We start from the raw sequence: 19,963 nt of genomic DNA, 5'->3' as shown, positions 1-19,963 counted from the left end.
AGCACAACATCAACCATCTCTAGCGTTTGCTTCGCACCCATTGTGAAAACAACCTATTTCTCAACGCTACACAAAAAGACTTTTTACCTGTTCTCCTTTCAAACAGAACTTACTAGAGATTTTTTTTTATCCGTGGACGGTTTAACAGGCTACGCCCACACACCTCCTAACACAGAAATATCACTATGGACAACAGAAATATCAGCTCCTCAATATCCTGGCTCTCCACAAAATTCTGTTGAGTATTACTGAACTGGTAGTACCGGAGTTTACCCGTTTGTACCAGCGTAATTCCTCCAGCCGTTCAACCCAAGTCACAAGCACGGTTGTAAAACCATGCGGTCCGATCGCACCGCTTAGCAATACTAACTATCGCTAAACCTTGCGATTGCCCTTGGGGAGAAAGTTTCCAAAAGCTTTTTAACTGTTTTCTTTTCAAACAGGGCTTTTGTTGCCAGTATACCTGCCTTGTATACTACCTCGGTTGCAAGCCCGCCTCGTCAAACGGCAACCGATATCCCTGTCTTTTTGAAAGTAAATCAACTTTCACTTCAAAATCATACAATCACCAAACACATACACCTTAGTTTTCTGCGCAGAAAATCAACAATGTTCCCAACAATAGTAATATTGTTTCAGAGACTTTCACAAGTGATTTATACTATGCATATATAATTATCAAATCGATTGTTTAACCACGTGGCAAATCTACCGGAAGTTCGCGTACGCACAGCAGGAAATACACATACGCTAGGCAATGCAATACAGTTAAAACACACAATGACAGAAAAAAAAAGAAACAGTTTTCTCTTTTGTCCCTAGGTTCTAGTTAGCGTGCCCTAGATAATGCAAAACGGACATTCGGTTTCACAACACAGAGTAAAATTCAGGTTTTGAACACAATGCGTTCTTACCCGTATATGACGCGTCTCCACCCTTTGTAGCGGAACCGAAATCCGTTGGTCTTGCGTATCATCGGCAACGAAACCTCCAAAGCTCACGAGCCCCCAAATTGTTAAGTGCGTATTGTCGCTAACCAATAACGATTGTCGAACCTCGATTTGTGTTTCCAACGCACAAAGATTTATTCGCAAATAGTAGAATAATATGCTCAAGCGAAGTGATAATAAATACAGCCGTTACTTATCGCAGGCGCTCTGGATCCAGTGTGCAGCATTCAATCCTGAAGTCTGGGGACAAGATGTCTGAACACTGGATGTGAAGCTGCTGCTTATATACACAATGAAATACAGTAATACAATGAAGATGGTATAGCTTGCATCTATTGGTCCAGGTCTCAGGAAGGTCCAAGGGGTTGTCAATCATTGGCTAGTTCATCCTAAGGAATCCAAAGGAGGGGGTCACCTCTCCAGGGGGTATGCTCGGTTCTTCCCGCCAAGATTCCTTAGTCTTAAGTAGTTCATAATTCCCTATCATTCATAACTTGTGTATGCACTCTGCGATTCCTTCGCAGAGAGAACCAAACAGTAGGATATGTAAAGAGGTTTATTATGATACCACTCATGATATGATTCCTTCAACCTGTTCTGTGTATTTCACTAATATGCATGTAACTCTAATATAACATATAAATACTACTATATTTCGACATAACTGACTATGTGTTGCAACTACCATTAATGTGTACTATTTTATTAGTATGCGTGTTTGTGCAAATGTATGGTAAAAGACCAATTACTGTTGCTGCCACGTGTAGTGGATGCGTACGCCCTTTCACACCGTAGCGTACCGTACGCATCTTTTCAGACAAAGACAACCAAGTTTGCTCGACTTTAATTGAAATGACTTTATCCAATTTGCTGACTTCGACAGTTTAGAAAAGACTTTGGGGGAACACTGCAGATCTCTTTCCCTTTTTATAACAACTTTTTGTTTGTTCTAACTTGAGCTGACATACCAGTTGCAGAAACAAACATTTCTTCTTAGACCAATAGCTCTTTCTTCTGCAGGGGAAGGGGGTCAGTAACCACTCAAAACAGTGTTAGCAGTCCTTAGGGTTTATAGATACACTATAATTTTAGGTTTTTACAATATATGAATTTCATGCATAAGGACACATTTTTTTAAACTTAACTTCAATAATATTTTCAAATGATCATCGTCATCATCATCAGTTATTTATATAGCTCCACTAATTCTGCAGCTCTGTACAGAGAACTCACTCCCATCAGTCCCTGCCCCATTGGAGCTTACAGTCTAAATTCCCTAACACACACACACACTTGTTTTTATTGCATCATGAGGACCCATGTCTGGAACATGGCGTAGAGGGACACACCTTTCCTAATGCCCTGACAACAGAACAATCATAGGGTTATGTGTAGGAGCAGTTTGTCACCAGAGTTACCAAATGAGATTTACACTTTGACTTTGCATAAAGTACTGACACGGACTGCAAGATGGGGAAAGTTTCATGTAATTTGACTGGCTGAGGACATCCACATTCCCGCATACATAAATGAATAAATAATAAGAATGGTAGGGAAAGTTTTGTGTATCTTTGCCGTCTGAGGACATCCACATGCCCACTTATACCGACACTTATCCATGGAGGTTACAGCCCTATTCAACCACTGCACATAATTTCAACAAGTTTGATCCATCTTTAAAGCTGTTGTGGGGTTCTTTTTGTAGAATTTCACCCCCGACCAGTTCCAATCTTTCAGTATAGATGGTTCAGCCATGAGGCACACAACACAGTCTCGCTTTCTGGGCACCCGGCATGTCTGTATAAAACTCATCAGGTGTTTCTCCACAGCCTGGACTTCCTCTCTGTCCCAGGATTTACTCCGCACTTCTATGCAACCTGAAAGGAAGTACAGTGGTCCATTATGGCTCTGCAAATATAGAGAAGGCAAAGTTCTTCTGCCTAGCAAAACTGTGTGCTACACTCACCTGTAGAAGCCATGGCTGGGCACTGGTTCCATGTTACCAGGTCCATACACTGCCTCTCTTCTGATGTGGAAGTGTTGACTAAACGCTTGGCCACTTGTCCCTCTGGCATGGGGGATTGCCCCTCATCTGACATGTCACTCTGTAGCTGTACCGGTTCTGAAAAGAAACAGATATGTAAATGCCTGAGGTAAAAGTCAAAAGCATACATCAGACACCAGATTTTCAACTTACCATCTGGATCAATGTGCATCTCGTTCAAATTCTTACCTTTGAATTCGGCCAGTCTGCCACTCTCGAGAGCCATTAACAATTTGCTGATCTTGGCGAGTTTGAGGCGGTAATACTACAAATTCTTGGAGGTGGTAATACTGCCGGTGCACCCTGATGTTGTGTCCAAGGAAATCTGCCAACTGATTCAGTTCTGTGTGCTTTAGGTTGAGGACCTTCGAGAGAGTGGCAATGTGCTTTCGAATCTTCATGGAAGACAGCGTGTTTGTGGATGCTTGGCCCCACACTCTCGGGCAAACAGTCGTATGCAATCGGAGCGTCTGAAGTGTGACAAGGCAGCTGGTCTGGCGAACACGTAGACATTTTGGCTATCCACTCCACATTTGTCACGCTTTTCTGTGAGAAGTTCCATTGCAGCTTGCATGGCTCGTTTTGCTCGGATGTCAATGCGAGTGAAGTGCCGGCAGAGCTTCCTCTCAACCTTGGTAAGCGCTAGGGACACATCTTCGTGGAGATCCAAAGTATCTCTTGAGGAGAAGGTAGTCAGCAACATTATTGAAACTTCCCCTTCCCTTCATCTATTGAACAAGATCACCTGTGCCAGGGGGACTTTTTCAAGTAGTGCCCAGTGGTTAACCGTAGGCTCAGTAGATAGCCAAATTCGGTAGGCTTGCTGCTTCTCATCGAGGTACAAGTGCATCTTTTTCACATCTTCCGTGAAAAGTAAGAGCTGAGGCATTTTCCACTTGGACTCCTTAAGAGTTTTCAAGGCAGCAGATGAGATCAACTCGTTCCATCTTGCCTCATATAGCTTCCTGAAGTTTTGTGTGCTCATGGCTTGGCACTCCACAATGCTCGCTATCTTTTTCAGGCCAAGCCCGACCTTGAGTGCCAGCGAGGGCATTTAAAATTATTATTATTATTATTATTATTAATTTTTATTTATAGGGCGCCACAAAGTATCTGTAGCGCCGTACAAGGACAAACAATGGCACAGTACAAGGTGAAACAGCGCAGTACAAGTAACAGTAAGCACTATAACTCTGGGGGCTCAGGCACAGCATGAAAGAGAGGGAGGGAGGGGAAAAGTGAGTATAGGCAGGTAACTATGGCCCAAGAGGGTGGGCACGGATGACAGGTTGAGAGTCACTGAGGGGAGCGGAGAGAAAGGAGAGGAGACAGAGGGCAGAGGGACTGAGAGGAGGTGAGCTGAGTAGCTGGAGAGCGCAGTTAAAAGTGATGGAAACAGAAGGTAGGCGAGCCCTGCTCAAAGGAGCGAACAATCGAAAGGGAGGGGAAGACAGACAGACACATGGATGAGACGGAGAGACGGGAGAAACGGAGACGGAGTCGAGGAAGGGGGAGAAGGGATGAGAAAGAGAGGTAGCCGACCGGTGGGAGTTTAGGCATGAGACTGGAAGGCTTTAAGGAAAAGGTGGGTTTTTAATGTTCGTTTGAAAGAGGACAGATTAGGGGAAGTTCTGATGGAGCAGGGGAGCTTGTTCCAATGGAGGGGAGCGGCGCGGGAGAAGTCTTGGATACGTGCGTGAGAGGAGGTAATCAGAGGGGAAGAGAGGCGACGATCGTTGGACGATCGCAGTGAGCGGGAGGGAGTGTGAATAGAGATAAGGTTAGAGATGTAGGGAGCAGTGGAGTTGGCGAGGGCCTTGCAAGTCAGAGTGAGGAGCTTGAAAAGGATTCTGTAGGGGAAGGGGAGCCAGTGAAGGGCTTGGTAGAGTGGGGATACAGAGGTGGAACGGCGAGAGAGGAAAATAAGCCTAGCAGCGGCGTTAAGTACAGATCTAAGGGGAGCGAGATGAGAGAGGGGGAGGCTGATAAGAAGAAGGTTGCAGTAGTCCAAGCAGGAGATAATCAGAGAGTGGACGAGAGATTTGGTGGCATCCTGGGAGAGGAAGGGCCGAATGCGGGCAATGTTGCAAAGCTGGAAACGGCAGGATTTGGCGAGAGAGTGAATGTGGGGGCAAAGGAGAGAGAGGAGTCGAGGATGACACCTAGGCAGCGGAGTTGGGGAACAGGGGAGATAGATGAGTTGTCAACAGTGATGGAGAGGTCAGAGGGGAAGGAGGTACAAGAGGGAGGAAAGACAATGAGTTCAGTTTTAGCAAGATTGAGTTTAAGAAATCTAGAGGACATCCAGGAGGAGATGGCAGAGAGGCATGCGGATACCCTGGAAAGAAGGGAGGGAGAGAGATCAGGAGAGGAAAGGTAGAGTTGAGTGTCATCAGCATAAAGGTGGTACTTGAGGCCGAAGAAGCTGATGAGTGCACCCAGAGAAGAGGTGTATAGTGAGAATAGTAAGGGTCCAAGGACAGAGCCCTGAAGGACCCCGACTGGAAGGGAGGAAGAAGGGGAGAGAGAATCAGAGGTGGAAACAGAGAAGGAACAGTCGGCAAGGTAAGAGGTGAACCAGGAGAGGACGGTACCGGAGAGGCCAATGGACTGAAGGGTGTGAAGCAGGAGGGGGTGGTCAACGGTGTCAAAGGCCGCTGAGGGGTCGAGGAGAATCAGGAGGGAGTAGTGGCCCATGGCTTTAGCCGAGAGGAGATCGTTCGTAACTTGAGCCAGGGCAGTTTCAGTGGAATGGAGGGGTCGGAAGCCTGATTGGAGAGGGTCAAGGAGGGAGTGTTCAGAGAGGTAGGTGGAGAGATGGTTGCAGACAAGTCTCTCGAGTATTTTGGAGGCAAATGGGAGAAGGGAAATGGGGCGGTAATTAGAGAGTGAGGTGGGGTCAAGATTGGGTTTCTTGAGAATGGGTGAGACGAGAGCATGTTTAAAGGCGGAGGGGAAGATGCCTGTGGAGAGGGACAGATTAAAGAGGTGAGTGAGGTGGGAGCAGGTGGAGGCGGAAAGGGAGCGAAGAAGGTGAGAAGGGATGGGGTCCTGGGGGCAGGTAGAAGGGGCGGAAGAAGAAATGAGAGAGTGGATGTCACTCACCAGACTGTGAGTGCTTCTTCCCGTGTATTTAGGAACCGTGGCCGTCCACCATCCTGAGGGTCTGCGCATGTGCAGCCCTTTCAAACCTTCAGTTCATGTTCCTTTTAGTTAATTGGCTGATCAGGCAACACTCCCTATTTAAAGCACCTGTGTTCAATACCTCGTGGCCTGATCTTGGAGTCTCATTCCCATGAGCCTCTGAAGGTGTTCCTGTGTTTCCTCGTGTATTCAGCTCTGCTGATTCCTGTGGTTTCCAGACCACTTCTACTCTCCTGTGTTTCATCGTGACTGTATTAGCTGATTCCTATCCGCTGCCTCCGTGCACTACAGTTATCAACTCACTTCAACTCTCCTGTGTTTCATCGTGACTGTATTAGCTGATTCCTATCCGCTGCCTCCGTGCACTACAGTTATCAACTCACTTCAACTCTCCTGTGTTTCATCGTGACTGTATTAGCTGATTCCTATCCGCTGCCTCCGTGCACTACAGTTATCAACTCACTTCAACTCTCCTGTGTTTCATCGAGACTGCACCAGCTGATTCCTATCCGCTGTCTCCGTGCTCAACAGTTCCAGCTCATCTCAACTCTCCCGTGTTTCATCGAGACTGCACCTGCTGATTCCTATCCGCTGCCTCCGTGTACCTGCAGTGTCCTGCTTGCCGCTACCCTTCAGTTCTATTCGTGTCTGCAGCCAGCTGATCCGCTCTCCGTGCTTCTACAGTGTTCCTGCCTATGTCAACTCGCCTGTCTGCATCGGATCAACGCCTCGCTGCTTTCATCTCGTCTAGACCATCTCTACACGTCAGTGTTCTCCAGATGTCCAGTCCTATACATAGCAGTGGTACAACTTGCTAACGCAGACCACTGACTTCCCGGATACCTCCACCTGGATTCCATTCCTTCACATAGACAGCGGTACAACTTGCTAAACGCAGACCGCTGACTCTCATCACCTCCTCGTTGCTGCTGGACATTCCTCCTCACTATAGCAGTGGTACAACTTGCTACCGCAGACCACTGACTACCCTCACGTTTCCTTTGTCCATTCAGTTCCTCGTGTACTACTACCTGTATATTACCAGTGCTGCTAGTCATAGACTTTCCACGAGCATTCTCTACCATCTGCTGTCTCCTGTTCCGTGATCACCCCGCTACCAGAGTACCATATTACCATCTATACTACTCTGGTAAGTCCATCACCTGGTGATCCATGACAGACCCAGATTCGGAACCTACAGCTAAAGAGATGCTGCAGCATCTGGTTACCCGTGTGGAGCAACAGGATGCTCGCCAACAGCTGTTACTACAATGTTACCAGGCGTTAGCCTCCCAAGGAACATCTGGACAGAATGTTACAGCTGATGTTGAAATTCCTGTGCTTTCCTCCGTTTCCCCAGTGCCATCCCAGGTGTCTATGGCTTCCACGCTTCACCTGCCTACTCCGTCAAAATATGATGGAGACCCCAAAACTTGTGGGGGTTTTCTCAACCAATGCTCAGTTCATTTTGAGTTCCAACCTCAAAATTTTTCTACCCATCGTTCCAGAGTGGCCTATCTTATTTCATTGTTTTCAGGACAAGCGCTGGCTTGGGCTTCCCCTCTGTGGGAGAGGAACGATCCAGTATTACAAGATAGTGCCAAATTTATTTCTATGTTCCGAAGTGTGTTCGATGAACCAGGTCGTGTAACCTCCGCTGCTTCCAGCATTCTCCGTTTACGTCAGGGTTCTCGTACAGTAGGCCAGTACGTCATTCAATTTAGGATATTAGCCTCTGAACTTCAGTGGAACACTGAAGCATTAATTGCTGCCTTCTGGCAGGGGCTCTCCGATAAAATTAAAGATGCACTGACTACCCAAGAGCTACCTACGTCATTAGAAGATTTGATTTCCCTCTGCCATCGTGTAGACATGAGGTTTCGTGAAAGGGAATCTGAAAAAACAACTTCAGTTAAAGCACCTCTTCGCTCAACCCCTCAATTTCGTCCAGCTTCATCTCCTGTGATCCCCATGGAGATAGGACGTTCCAAATTAACTTCTGAGGAGAGGAACCGAAGAGTAAAGAATAGACTCTGTATCTATTGTGCTGATTCCACACATATGCTCAATTCTTGCCCCAAGAAATCGGGAAATGCCAGGCCCTAACTAGTTCTGGAGAGGTGAAGTTAGGGTCCCTGGAGTCCTCTCCATGTTCTACGAAACTAAAAGTCTGCGCTTTTGATGTTACGATTTCCTTTGCTACCAAATCCTTTGAGTCCCCAGCACTGATTGATTCTGGAGCAGCAGGAAATTTCATTTCTAAATCTCTAGTGAATCAATGGTCCCTACCAGTGATTACTTTGAAAACACCGATTACTGTGACTGCTATAGATGGATCACGTCTCATCAATGGTCTCATCACCCAGAGTACGTCTCCAGTAACGCTTCAGATTGGTGTGCTACACCATGAAGAGATTTCGTTTTTAATTCTTCCTGTTACTACAAGTCCGATTGTTTTAGGCCTTCCATGGCTTCAATGTCATTCTCCCCAGATTGACTGGCGCACTCCTCAAGTTACGTCTTGGGGAGCTGAATGTCATCATCGTTGTCTTTCCCAAGTCATTCCTCTTAAAATACAGCAATCTTCCATCTCATCTTCCTCACCGGGACTCCCTCCGCAGTATGCTTCATTTGCCGATGTGTTTGATAAAGCTCAGTCTGAACGTCTTCCTCCTCATCGTTCATGGGATTGTCCGATCGATCTTCTACCTGGCCAACACTCCTCCTAGGGGTCGGGTGTATCCACTTTCGTTACCTGAAACTCAAGCTACATCTGAATACATCCAAGAGAATCTCCAGCGAGGTTTTATTCGACCTTCCACCTCTCCCGCTGGAGCCGGGTTCTTCTTCGTAAAAAAGAAGGATGGATCACTACGCCCCTGCATAGATTTTCGTGGACTTAACGCCATTACTATTAAAATTCGGTATCCCATTCCTCTGATTACTGAGTTATTTGATCGCATTAAGGGAGCTCGGATCTTTACCAAGTTGGATCTTCGTGGTGCCTATAATTTAATTAGAATCCGGTCCAGTGACGAATGGAAGACAGCTTTCAACACCAGAGATGGGCATTATGAATATTTAGTAATGCCTTTCGGGTTATGTAATGCCCCCGCTGTCTTCCAGGGCTTCATTAATGAGATCTTTCGGGACTTGTTATATGTATGTGTCGTTGTCTACCTGGACGACATATTGATCTTTTCACAGGACCTGCCTTCTCATCACCAACATGTGGCAGAGGTCCTTTCCAGACTCCGGAAAAATTCATTTTTCTGCAAACTAGAAAAATGTTCATTCGAGTTGCCCTAGATTCCATTTTTGGGTTATATTGTCTCCGGAGTTGGTCTACAAATGGATCCAGAAAAGGTGAATGCTGTGTTACATTGGCCTCAGCCAACTACTCTTCGTGCCATTCAGCGTTTTTTAGGTTTTGCCAATTACTATAGACGCTTCATTCAAGACTTCTCGTCCATTGCATCTCCTATTGTGGCCCTGACTCGTAAAGGGGCCAATGCTAAGCAATGGTCATCTGAGTCTCTCCAAGCCTTTCAATTTCTTAAAGAGTCCTTCTCCTCTGCTCCCATCATTCGACAGCCTGATGTGACACTTCCCTTCTTCCTAGAAGTAGATGCCTCTAATGTTGGCTTAGGAGCCATTCTCTCTCAACGATCGGAGCAACAAAAATTCCATCCTTGTGCCTTTTACTCTCGGGGTCTCCTGCCTGCGGAGAGGAATTACACTATCGGGGACAAGGAGTTGCTGGCTATCAAAGTAGCATTAGAGGAGTGGAGATACTTGTTGAAGGGAGTTCGTCACCCTGTGACGATTTTCACGGATCATAAGAACTTGTCATATCTACAGTCTGCTCAATGCTTGAATCCTCGTCAAGCAAGATGGTCTCTTTTCTTTTCTCGTTTCGAATTAATCATAACCTTCAAACCGGCGGTCAAGAACAAAAAAGCTGACGCTCTATCCCGAGCTTTTGTGACGTCCTCTGACGTTGAAGAGGTATCCAACCACTCTATACTAGACCCCAAATGTATTTCGCTGGCTGCTTCTTCCACTAAAGTGCTACCATTTGGGAAGACCCTCGTGCCTCCTACTCTTAGGAGGAAAATCCTTTCGTGGTTCCACTCTTCTCGTTTTTCTGGACATGCTGGTGAACGCAAGACCTTTGAGATTCTCTCTCGAAGTTACTGGTGGCCCTCGATGAGGAGAGACGTCAAAGAGTTTGTAGCTGCTTGTGAATTGTGTTCCCAGTTTAAGACCTCCCGCAGAACCCCAGCGGGTTTGCTTCAACCACTACCCATTCCATCCAAGCCTTGGACCCATATTAGTATGGACTTTGTTACTGATCTTCCGCCTAGTAACAATTGTAATACTATTTGGGTAGTGGTAGACAGATTTTCGAAGATGGCTCATTTTGTCCCTTTGTCTGGTTTGCCTTCCTCTTCTACTCTGGCTGAGTATTTCGTCAAGGAAATCTTTCGTATTCATGGATGTCCGTCTGAGATTGTATCAGATAGAGGAGTACAATTCGTTTCCAGATTCTGGCGGGCCCTTTGTAAGACCTTGGGCATACGATTAGCACTCTCATCTTCCTACCATCCTCAATCAAACGGACAAACTGAAAGGGTCAATCAAGATCTCGAGACCTTTATAACGATGTTCTCATCAGCCAATCAAGACAACTGGGTAGAATTGCTTCCTTGGGCTGAATTCGCTCATAACAACATGTACCATGAGTCATCTTCCAAAACTCCATTCTTCGTGGTTTACAGTCACCATCCGTCTTTTCCGGAATTTCCTGCCCTCCCTCCCACCCAAGTTCCTGCTGTAGAGACTGTTTGTCAGACCTTCAAAAATATTTGGTCTCAGGTCAAAACCTGTTTAAAGAAGACATCTGCCAAATATAAGTCTTTTGCAGATAAGAAGCGGCGGGCTATTCCACCACTGAAAATTGGAGATCGTGTCTGGTTATCTACCAAATATATCCGTTTACAGGTCCCATCTATGAAATTCGCTCCCCGTTTTTTTGGTCCATATAGGATCATTCAAGTGATAAATCCAGTTTGTTTCAAACTTCTAATTCCTAAGAATCTTCGCATTTCCAACGCCTTCCATGTGTCCTTGCTCAAACCTCTCATCATCAACCGTTTCTCGGTCCCTCCTTCAGCACCTCAGCCAGTTCAAGTTCATCAGGAGGAAGATTTCGAGATTACTCATATATTGGACGCAAAAATTTCGCGAGGAATTCTTAGTTTCCTCGTTCATTGGAAGGGCTTTGGTCCTGAGGAGCGTTCATGGATCAAAGCTGAAGATCTCAACGCCCCAGCTCTTCTTAAGAAGTTCTATTCCAAAAATCCGGACAAGCCCGGTTCCAGGTGTTCTGTGCCCACCTTTAAAATGGGGGTTACTGTCACTCACCAGACTGTGAGTGCTTCTTCCCGTGTATTTAGGAACCGTGGCCGTCCACCATCCTGAGGGTCTGCGCATGTGCAGCCCTTTCAAACCTTCAGTTCATGTTCCTTTTAGTTAATTGGCTGATCAGGCAACACTCCCTATTTAAAGCACCTGTGTTCAATACCTCGTGGCCTGATCTTGGAGTCTCATTCCCATGAGCCTCTGAAGGTGTTCCTGTGTTTCCTCGTGTATTCAGCTCTCCTGATTCCTGTGGTTTCCAGACCACTTCTACTCTCCTGTGTTTCATCGTGACTGTATTAGCTGATTCCTATCCGCTGCCTCCGTGCACTAGAGTTATCAACTCACTTCAACTCTCCTGTGTTTCATCGTGACTGTATTAGCTGATTCCTATCCGCTGCCTCCGTGCACTACAGTTATCAACTCACTTTAACTCTCCTGTGTTTCATCGTGACTGTATTAGCTGATTCCTATCCACTGCCTCCGTGCACTACAGTTATCAACTCACTTCAACTCTCCTGTGTTTCATCGTGACTGTATTAGCTGATTCCTATCCGCTGCCTCCGTACACTACAGTTATCAACTCACTTCAACTCTCCTGTGTTTCATCGAGACTGCACCAGCTGATTCCTATCCGCTGTCTCCGTGCTCAACAGTTCCAGCTCATCTCAACTCTCCCGTGTTTCATCGAGACTGCACCTGCTGATTCCTATCCGCTGCCTCCGTGCACTAGAGTTATCAACTCACTTCAACTCTCCTGTGTTTCATCGTGACTGTATTAGCTGATTCCTATCCGCTGCCTCCGTGCACTACAGTTATCAACTCACTTTAACTCTCCTGTGTTTCATCGTGACTGTATTAGCTGATTCCTATCCGCTGCCTCCGTGCACTACAGTTATCAACTCACTTCAACTCTCCTGTGTTTCATCGTGACTGTATTAGCTGATTCCTATCCGCTGCCTCCGTACACTACAGTTATCAACTCACTTCAACTCTCCTGTGTTTCATCGAGACTGCACCAGCTGATTCCTATCCGCTGTCTCCGTGCTCAACAGTTCCAGCTCATCTCAACTCTCCCGTGTTTCATCGAGACTGCACCTGCTGATTCCTATCCGCTGCCTCCGTGTACCTGCAGTGTCCTGCTTGCCGCTACCCTTCAGTTCTATTCGTGTCTGCAGCCAGCTGATCCGCTCTCCGTGCTTCTACAGTGTTCCTGCCTGTGTCAACTCGCCTGTCTGCATCGGATCAACACCTCGCTGCTTTCATCTCGTCTAGACCATCTCTACACGTCAGTGTTCTCCAGGTGTCCAGTCCTATATACTACTGCTTCCTGAGTATTTGTTCCCATCTCCGCTGGTCTACCTACCTGTGCGCTGCACCTACTTGATTACCGCTTCTGCCCTCCTGGGACTTCGCATCCTGCCGGCCTCCAGCCGTTCAGGTATCTCTGCACTCCTGTCTGACAGCCTGCTCCTGAACCACGGTATGCATACTTCTCATTGACTGTGCTGGTGTATTGCATATCTTGCTGGACTGAGTTGTTCTCCCCTGGAGTTTACTATCCGCTGAGACTGTTGCCATCATTTGACTGTGTTACCTGTTGCCCGGATAGTTCCTGTGACTTTGTATTATTGTGCAGTGCTGTTCAGTCATTACTATATTGTGCATATCATCGTGGGATCAAGTTCAGTGTGCCCGTGTAGACTCTGTATTGCATTTCTCTCCCCGTGCTCCTCCTCACTTATATATTCAGTGGTACAACTTGCTAGAGGCAGACCACTGATCCCTGTTTCCCGAGTCACCTGTTTCTGTATCCTTTCACATAGCAGTGGTACAACTTGCTAACGCAGACCACTGACTTCCCGGATACCTCCACCTGGATTCCATTCCTTCACATAGACAGCGGTACAACTTGCTAAACGCAGACCGCTGACTCTCATCACCTCCTCGTTGCTGCTGGACATTCCTCCTCACTATAGCAGTGGTACAACTTGCTACCGCAGACCACTGACTACCCCTCGTGTACTACTACCTGTATATTACCAGTGCTGCTAGTCATAGACTTTCCACGAGCATTCTCTACCATCTGCTGTCTCCTGTTCCGTGATCACCCCGCTACCAGAGTACCATATTACCATCTATACTACTCTGGTAAATCCATCACCTGGTGATCCCTGGGTAAAGACTCCTAGTGCCCGTGACAGTGGACTTCCTCACCCGAGGTGGGGCAGAAGGAGAGAAGGAGTTGGTGGCTGGGGGGAGAGGGGGGGAGAGTGGAAGGGGGAGGAGATTTTAAGTCTGATGGCCGCGATTTTAGAGGAGAAAAAGGAGGTGAAGTCAGTGGCAGATAGGAGGAAGGGAGGGGGGGAGGTGGGGGAGACAGGAGAGTGTTAAAGGTAGCGAAGAGGCGGCGGGGGTTGGAGGACTGGGAGAAGATGAGGGATTTAAAGAAGGATTGCTTAGCGAGCGAGAGGGCAGAGCTGTAGGAGGAGAGGATAAACTTGAAGTGGAGGAAATCAGCCAGGGAGCGAGATTTTCTCCAGTGGCGTTCGGCAGTACGAGAGCATTTTTGGAGGAAACGGGTAAGTTTGGAGTGCTAGGGTTGGGGATTGGAGCAGCGAAGGTGGATGGGCTGGGCAGGGGGAACCACATCAAGGGCGGAGGAGAGGGTTTGGTTATAGAGGGAGGCCGCCTTATTAGGGCAGGACAGGGTGGAAAGGGGAGAGAGGAGAGTTTCGAGAGAAGAGGATAGAATAGCAGGATCAAGGGTGTCGAGATCGCGCCTGGACCGGGTAGATTTGGGCGGGGGAGGGGTGCAGGAGTAGAGGAGAGAGAGAATGAGAGGAGATGGTGGTCCGAGAGTGGAAAGAGGGAGATAGAGAAGTCGGACATACTGCAACGGTGGGAGAAGACAAGGTCAAGGGAGTGGGTAGAAGAGGAGGTCCATTGGGAGAGGCTAAGGGAGGAAGAAAGGGCAAGGATTTTGACGGAAGCAGGGTCGGTGGGGTTGTCAATAGGGATATGGAAGTCGCCAAGGATAATGGAGGGGATGTCAGAGGAGAGGTGGTGTGGGAGTCAGGCAGCAAAGTTGTCAAGGAAAAGGGAGGAGGGCCCAGGGGGACGGTATATGACAGAGACGCGGAGATGGATGGGGTAGAAGAGACGGATAGAGTGGACTTCAAAAGAGGAGAAGGAGAGGGAGGGTTCAGGAGGAATGAGTCTGAAAGTACAGGTGGAGGATAGGAGAATGCCCACTCCACCGCCTGGGCAGTCTCCAGGTCTGGCGGAGTGGGTGAAGGAGAGGCCGCCATAGGAGAGAGCGGCAGGGGAGGCAGTGTCGGAATCGGTGAGCCAGGTTTCGGTAATGGCAAGAAGGTTAAGAGAGTCATGGATAGAGGGGAGTTTGTTGCGGACGGATCTAGCATTCCAGAGGGCACAGGAGAAAGGGAGGGAGGGGAGAGGGGAGATGGGGATAAGGTTGGCAAGGTTAGCGGTGCGCGGGGGAGTGCGGGGACAGCAGCGTGAAGTTGGGTAAGGTGAGAGTATGGGTATGGCAAGTGAACAGGGAGGCATGGTGAGGTGAGAGAGGGGTGGGGGAGGAGTGGAAGAAGTAGGGGGGACCGAAGAATCGTCTGAAGCAGAGGGGCGGGAGAGGAGGACAGGGGGAGTCAGAAGGTAGAAGGTAAATATACCTGTCTCCTCGTTATGGCCAGTTACCAGCTTCACAGCGGTCTACTACATGCAGAAATTTTTGACTGCGAGTATGACTTCATTCTGGGTCATGTCACTCAAAAGCTTCCAAAAGCCACTACTGATGTCAGGTGGAACAGGCTGAGCAAAGGCACACAGTGACTGGACTCTGTTCTTGCCAGGTGTGAGCTTGTTGCCCCTTCGGTTTAGCTTACATTTCCTTCATGTGTTGCCACAGGTATTTCCTTGCAAACAAGCCCTGGCAGGCTGCACAGTGCATGAAGCCTTCAGCATCCATTGCTTTGTCTGGAAGTTTGCATTGAACCAGAACGGCATGGCCTGCCCTCATTGCCTCAGCATTGTGTGCAAAGTTGCCCCTATTATGAAAATGTGCCATTTGCATGCACCTATCTTTCGAGTGCTTTGGGAATTTCAGGGCCCAGGCTATTTCAGTCTCATTGTGGTGAACATGTGCCGGGCAATTTTTAAGAGGGGCTTCTCACAGTACAGGCAGTAATGCTTTTTGTTATACGCCCTGTAGCCATCACTGTTTCTGGATAGTGTTTGGACAGACACTGCATCGTCTCTCCGACCCTCTGTGTTTAAAGCACGGCTAGCAGAAGGTCGGCGAATGGTCGTACATAGAACTCATCTCTGGGTACCTGCACTCTGCTGCGCTGGTTGACAACAGGGCATCATCGCTGGTGTCTGAACTGCTCTCCTCCGAAGTGTCAGGGGCATACTCATCTCCACTGCTCTCTGTGCTATAGTCGGGGCTACCGGTGGGCTCTGTGATGCTTCACTGTCCCCGCTTTACCTTCAGCAGCAGACGGATTTGACTGTGTCTTTACCCCCTTGGTGTATAAAGCGCTGGCAGGATGCATTTATTTCCTCTTCCTGCTCCTGCTATACATTTGGACGGTGTACTGGCCTCTAGTGCTGGGATGCACACACACTTTCTCTCATCCACATTGGACACATGCACACTTTTGTTCCAACAAATGTGACTCGCGGGGACATGCCAGATTTTTATGCTGAAAAAACAGGCAGTATTTACCTTATGTGCAAAATAGAATACTAATTTGCACCTCTTGCATTGTAACATGGTTTTGTCCAGGAGACTGAAATAAGAAGTTTCTCAAGTTAAGATCCTTAATGAATCAGGCCCATGATCCCAATGCTGTGAGACAGAAGTTTAGTTTTCCTAAATACAAAAAAGAGAGAAAAGAACAGTCATGGAGGTTGAAGGAGACAAAGGGGGATAGCTTGCCATATTCTGACAGAGACAGACTAACTGGAACTTTACTGAAACACCATGTTGATATTGTCAAAAACTTAGGGTAGAAAAGTGAGAAGGGGTGACAGTTTTTTGCAGGCCCAATCCTGTTAGGGATTTCAGCTCCATGTTACCGGTTGGGACTGAATCACATTATAACAGGGGAACCCCATGCTGTAGGTCTCCTTGTTATAGTGTGACCAACCCATTTGGGCAAGGCAAGCTGCTGGGTACCACTTTTACAGGGGTACCCCAAGCTTACCCCCCTTCTTTAGCGGTAAGCAGCTCAGTTTATAGCACTAGAGAAGAAATATATCCACGCTCAGTATATCCCATATTATATATGGTGCCAGCTGCATGGCAAAATAAATACCCATATATGTATACAAAACAAAAAGACAGTTGTTGTGATTGCTTATCTTTTACACTGCATATCTGTGTGCATCAGCAAAATTGAAACATGAGTTATTAGTTCATATTTTGATCAAAAAATGTAAGCCTGCAGTCCAGCATCAAGGGCACCTCCTCATTGTATGCAGATGGTACACTGACCTATATGCACTGTGAAGGCTGAATAGCATACCATAGGAGGAAGGAGACCACAAAGCTGTACCTGATATGCTGTTATGCCCAATGGAGAATATTATGTTACAAGTGCAGCACAGTAAGGAGCAAAATGCTATTTCAGTGACATTAAAGTTGACAGTCATGGCCAAAAGTTTTGAGCATGACACAAGCAATGGTTTTCACAAAGTTTGTTGCTTCACTGTTTTTAGACCTTTTTAGTCAGATGTTGCTATGGTATACTGAAGTAAAATTACAAGCATTTCATAAGTGTCAAAGGCTTTTATTGACAATCACATTAAGTTTATGCAAAGTTCACTGATTCAGCAGTATAAGTCCAGTGGTACTGATATTACAAAGTTCACTGATTCAGCAGTATAAGTCCAGTGGTACTGATATATTACAAAGTTCACTGATTCAGCAGTATAAGTCCAGTGGTACTGCTATTACAAAGTTCACTGATTCAGCAGTGTATAAGTCCAGTGGTACTGCTATTACAAAGTTCACTGATTCAGCAGTATAAGTCCAGTGGTACTGCTATTACAAAGTTCACTGATTCAGCAGTGTATAAGTCCAGTGGTACTGCTATTACAAAGTTCACTGATTCAGCAGTATAAGTCCAGTGGTACTGATATATTACAAAGTTCACTGATTCAGCAGTATAAGTCCAGTGGTACTGATATATTACAAAGTTCACTGATTCAGCAGTATAAGTCCAGTGGTACTCTCCTGTGCCGCATATAATTTTTTAAGGCTTTGCCGAGTGTGTGTGGCTTAGGGGTACGCTCTCTTGTGCTACATATAATGGAAAACCAAAATTTGGAGGATAAAGTAGGGAAAGATCAAGACCCACTTCCTCCTAATGCTGAAGCTGCTGCCACTAGTCATGACATAGACGATAAAATGCCATCAACGTCGTCTGGCAAGCCTGATGCCCAATCTCCTAGTACAGGGCATGTAAAATCCAAAAAGCCCAAGTTCTCCAAAAATAGCAAAAAGAGAAACTTAAAATCATCTGAGGAGAAACGTAAAGTTGGCAATATGCCATTTACGACACGTAGTGGCAAGGAACGGCTTAGGCCCTGGCCCGTGTTTATGACTAGTGGTCCAGCTTCACCTAAGGATCTAAGCCCTCCTTCCCCCCCCTACCAAAAATTTAAGAGAGTTATGCTGTCAGCAACAACAACAAAACAGCAAAGAACTCTGCCTTCTAAACAGATGACATCACAAATCCCCAAGGCGAGTCCAAGGGTGTTGGTGGTTGTGAAGCCTGACCTTCCCATCACTGTACGGAAAGAGGTGACTCCATCCAGCATTTGCAGCACGCCCTCTGCATATGCTGGAAGGATCACCCACAGTCTAGTTACAGATTTGGCTAATGAAGGTGTAAATGTTGTACATCGGGAGGAGAATATTGATGTAGCTGGCGCTGAGGAGGATGTTGATGATTATGATGCAGACAGATACCAAATTGCCTTTCTCAATTTCTATTTATATTCTAGATTATATAACTGCTGAATAGTTTTCTATTTTACTCCTAGTGGAGAGGGAATCTGATGCAGACAGATACCAAACAGCCTATGTCCATTTCTTTGTATATTTGAATTTCTAGTTCTACAGTCTATGCAGGCTGCTTTTTTTATATTCAACTACAAGTGTAGGGCGGGAGGGCGGGAGGGCGGGGGGGGGGGGGAGGCATGGATAGCCACCAAAGTAACGTGGTCCATTTAATTTCACTTTTTAGCTCCACAGTCTGTGCAGCCTGCTTTTTTTATCTTCAAAGTATTTACAAGCCTTGCAATCTAAATTAACTAGAGGTAGTGACGTGCTAGAACTCCACCCTCTATATGCTGCAGAGGATGGAGGAGCATCAAAAGGCCATTCAAGCCTACACAGCCACCTACGACATAGGAAAAGGAGTGGGGATGCGCCGTGTTGAGCTGGTAAACCATTGCGATTCCACCAAGCATGTAGCTCTTGTGGATGAAGCCCTTCGTACGTTTTGCCAGGATCCGAGGGTGGTCAGTCTTTTAAAGTCAGAGGATCATGTTTGGATCATGTTTGGTTTTCTAGATACATTTGATGTATGTATTTAATTAAATGATTTGTTGATTTATGTTGTTTGAAGAAGATCATTTACCTGTGTTTTTAATGGAAGAATAATACACGCAATTTATGTTTCTTGTGGTCATGTGATCTGAATTATAGGAGATTGAACTTCTCCGTAATTAATGATATCTAGTCGAATTCTCTCGGATGGTTAGCTGACCAGTTTGATATTATTCGATTTAAAATGGAGGAGATTGAATATCTCCGAAAATAATTAATTATTTCCGGATGGTTAATCGACGATCATTAGATCGTGTGGACGTGAATTTGAATGTCTTTGAAATGAACTATATAATCGGACATTTCCGGACGGCTATCCGACGTCTATGAGATCATGTGACCTAGAATAGAGGAGATCGGTTATTTCCGTGACAAATGTCAAGTTTTCGGATATCTCCGGGCGGTCAGCTGATGATCATATGACTAGTTCCATGTGACTAGTCTTGTGTATATAAACCAGCGCTGCTGGATTCTAACATTATACTTACCTCTGAAGAAGCGGCAGGACGCCGAGAAACGCGTTAGAACTGATACTCACAGAGTAATTTATCGGGTGCTGGCCAGTTTACCATCTTCAAGTTTAATTGGATTATCTGTTACCAACAGCGCACTTCAGGCTGTCATTTGTATCCCACCGGAAACTTTGGATCTGGACTGATTGTAGAAGTTTGGAACCCTCGGGCTCACAAAAAGAAGTTAAGTACCTGTTTGATACCAATTGGTGCCTATTATATTGAATATCTGGACACTGACACAGGTCACTCT

General features: G+C 46.5%; 1 protein-coding gene and 1 long non-coding RNA gene across 4 annotated transcripts in view; one reads left to right on the top strand and one right to left on the bottom strand.

The window, feature by feature from the left end:
* Positions 1-19,963, top strand: part of TSNAXIP1 (translin associated factor X interacting protein 1) — a 403,075-nt gene that overhangs the window by 268,909 nt on the left and 114,203 nt on the right. The window lies entirely within an intron of this gene.
* On the bottom strand, positions 2,422-4,229 carry LOC142103487 (uncharacterized). Its single transcript, XR_012679372.1, has 2 exons — positions 2,917-4,229; positions 2,422-2,827 (listed from the first exon to the last, which is right to left on the bottom strand). It is a non-coding gene; the product is annotated as an uncharacterized LOC142103487 (long non-coding RNA).

Source organism: Mixophyes fleayi, chromosome 10 (genome assembly GCF_038048845.1).
Source record: "Mixophyes fleayi isolate aMixFle1 chromosome 10, aMixFle1.hap1, whole genome shotgun sequence".
Lineage (NCBI taxonomy): Eukaryota > Metazoa > Chordata > Amphibia > Anura > Limnodynastidae > Mixophyes > Mixophyes fleayi.
The sequence above is the reverse complement of the archived record's forward strand: the minus strand, read 5'-3'. Positions and strand labels throughout refer to the sequence as shown.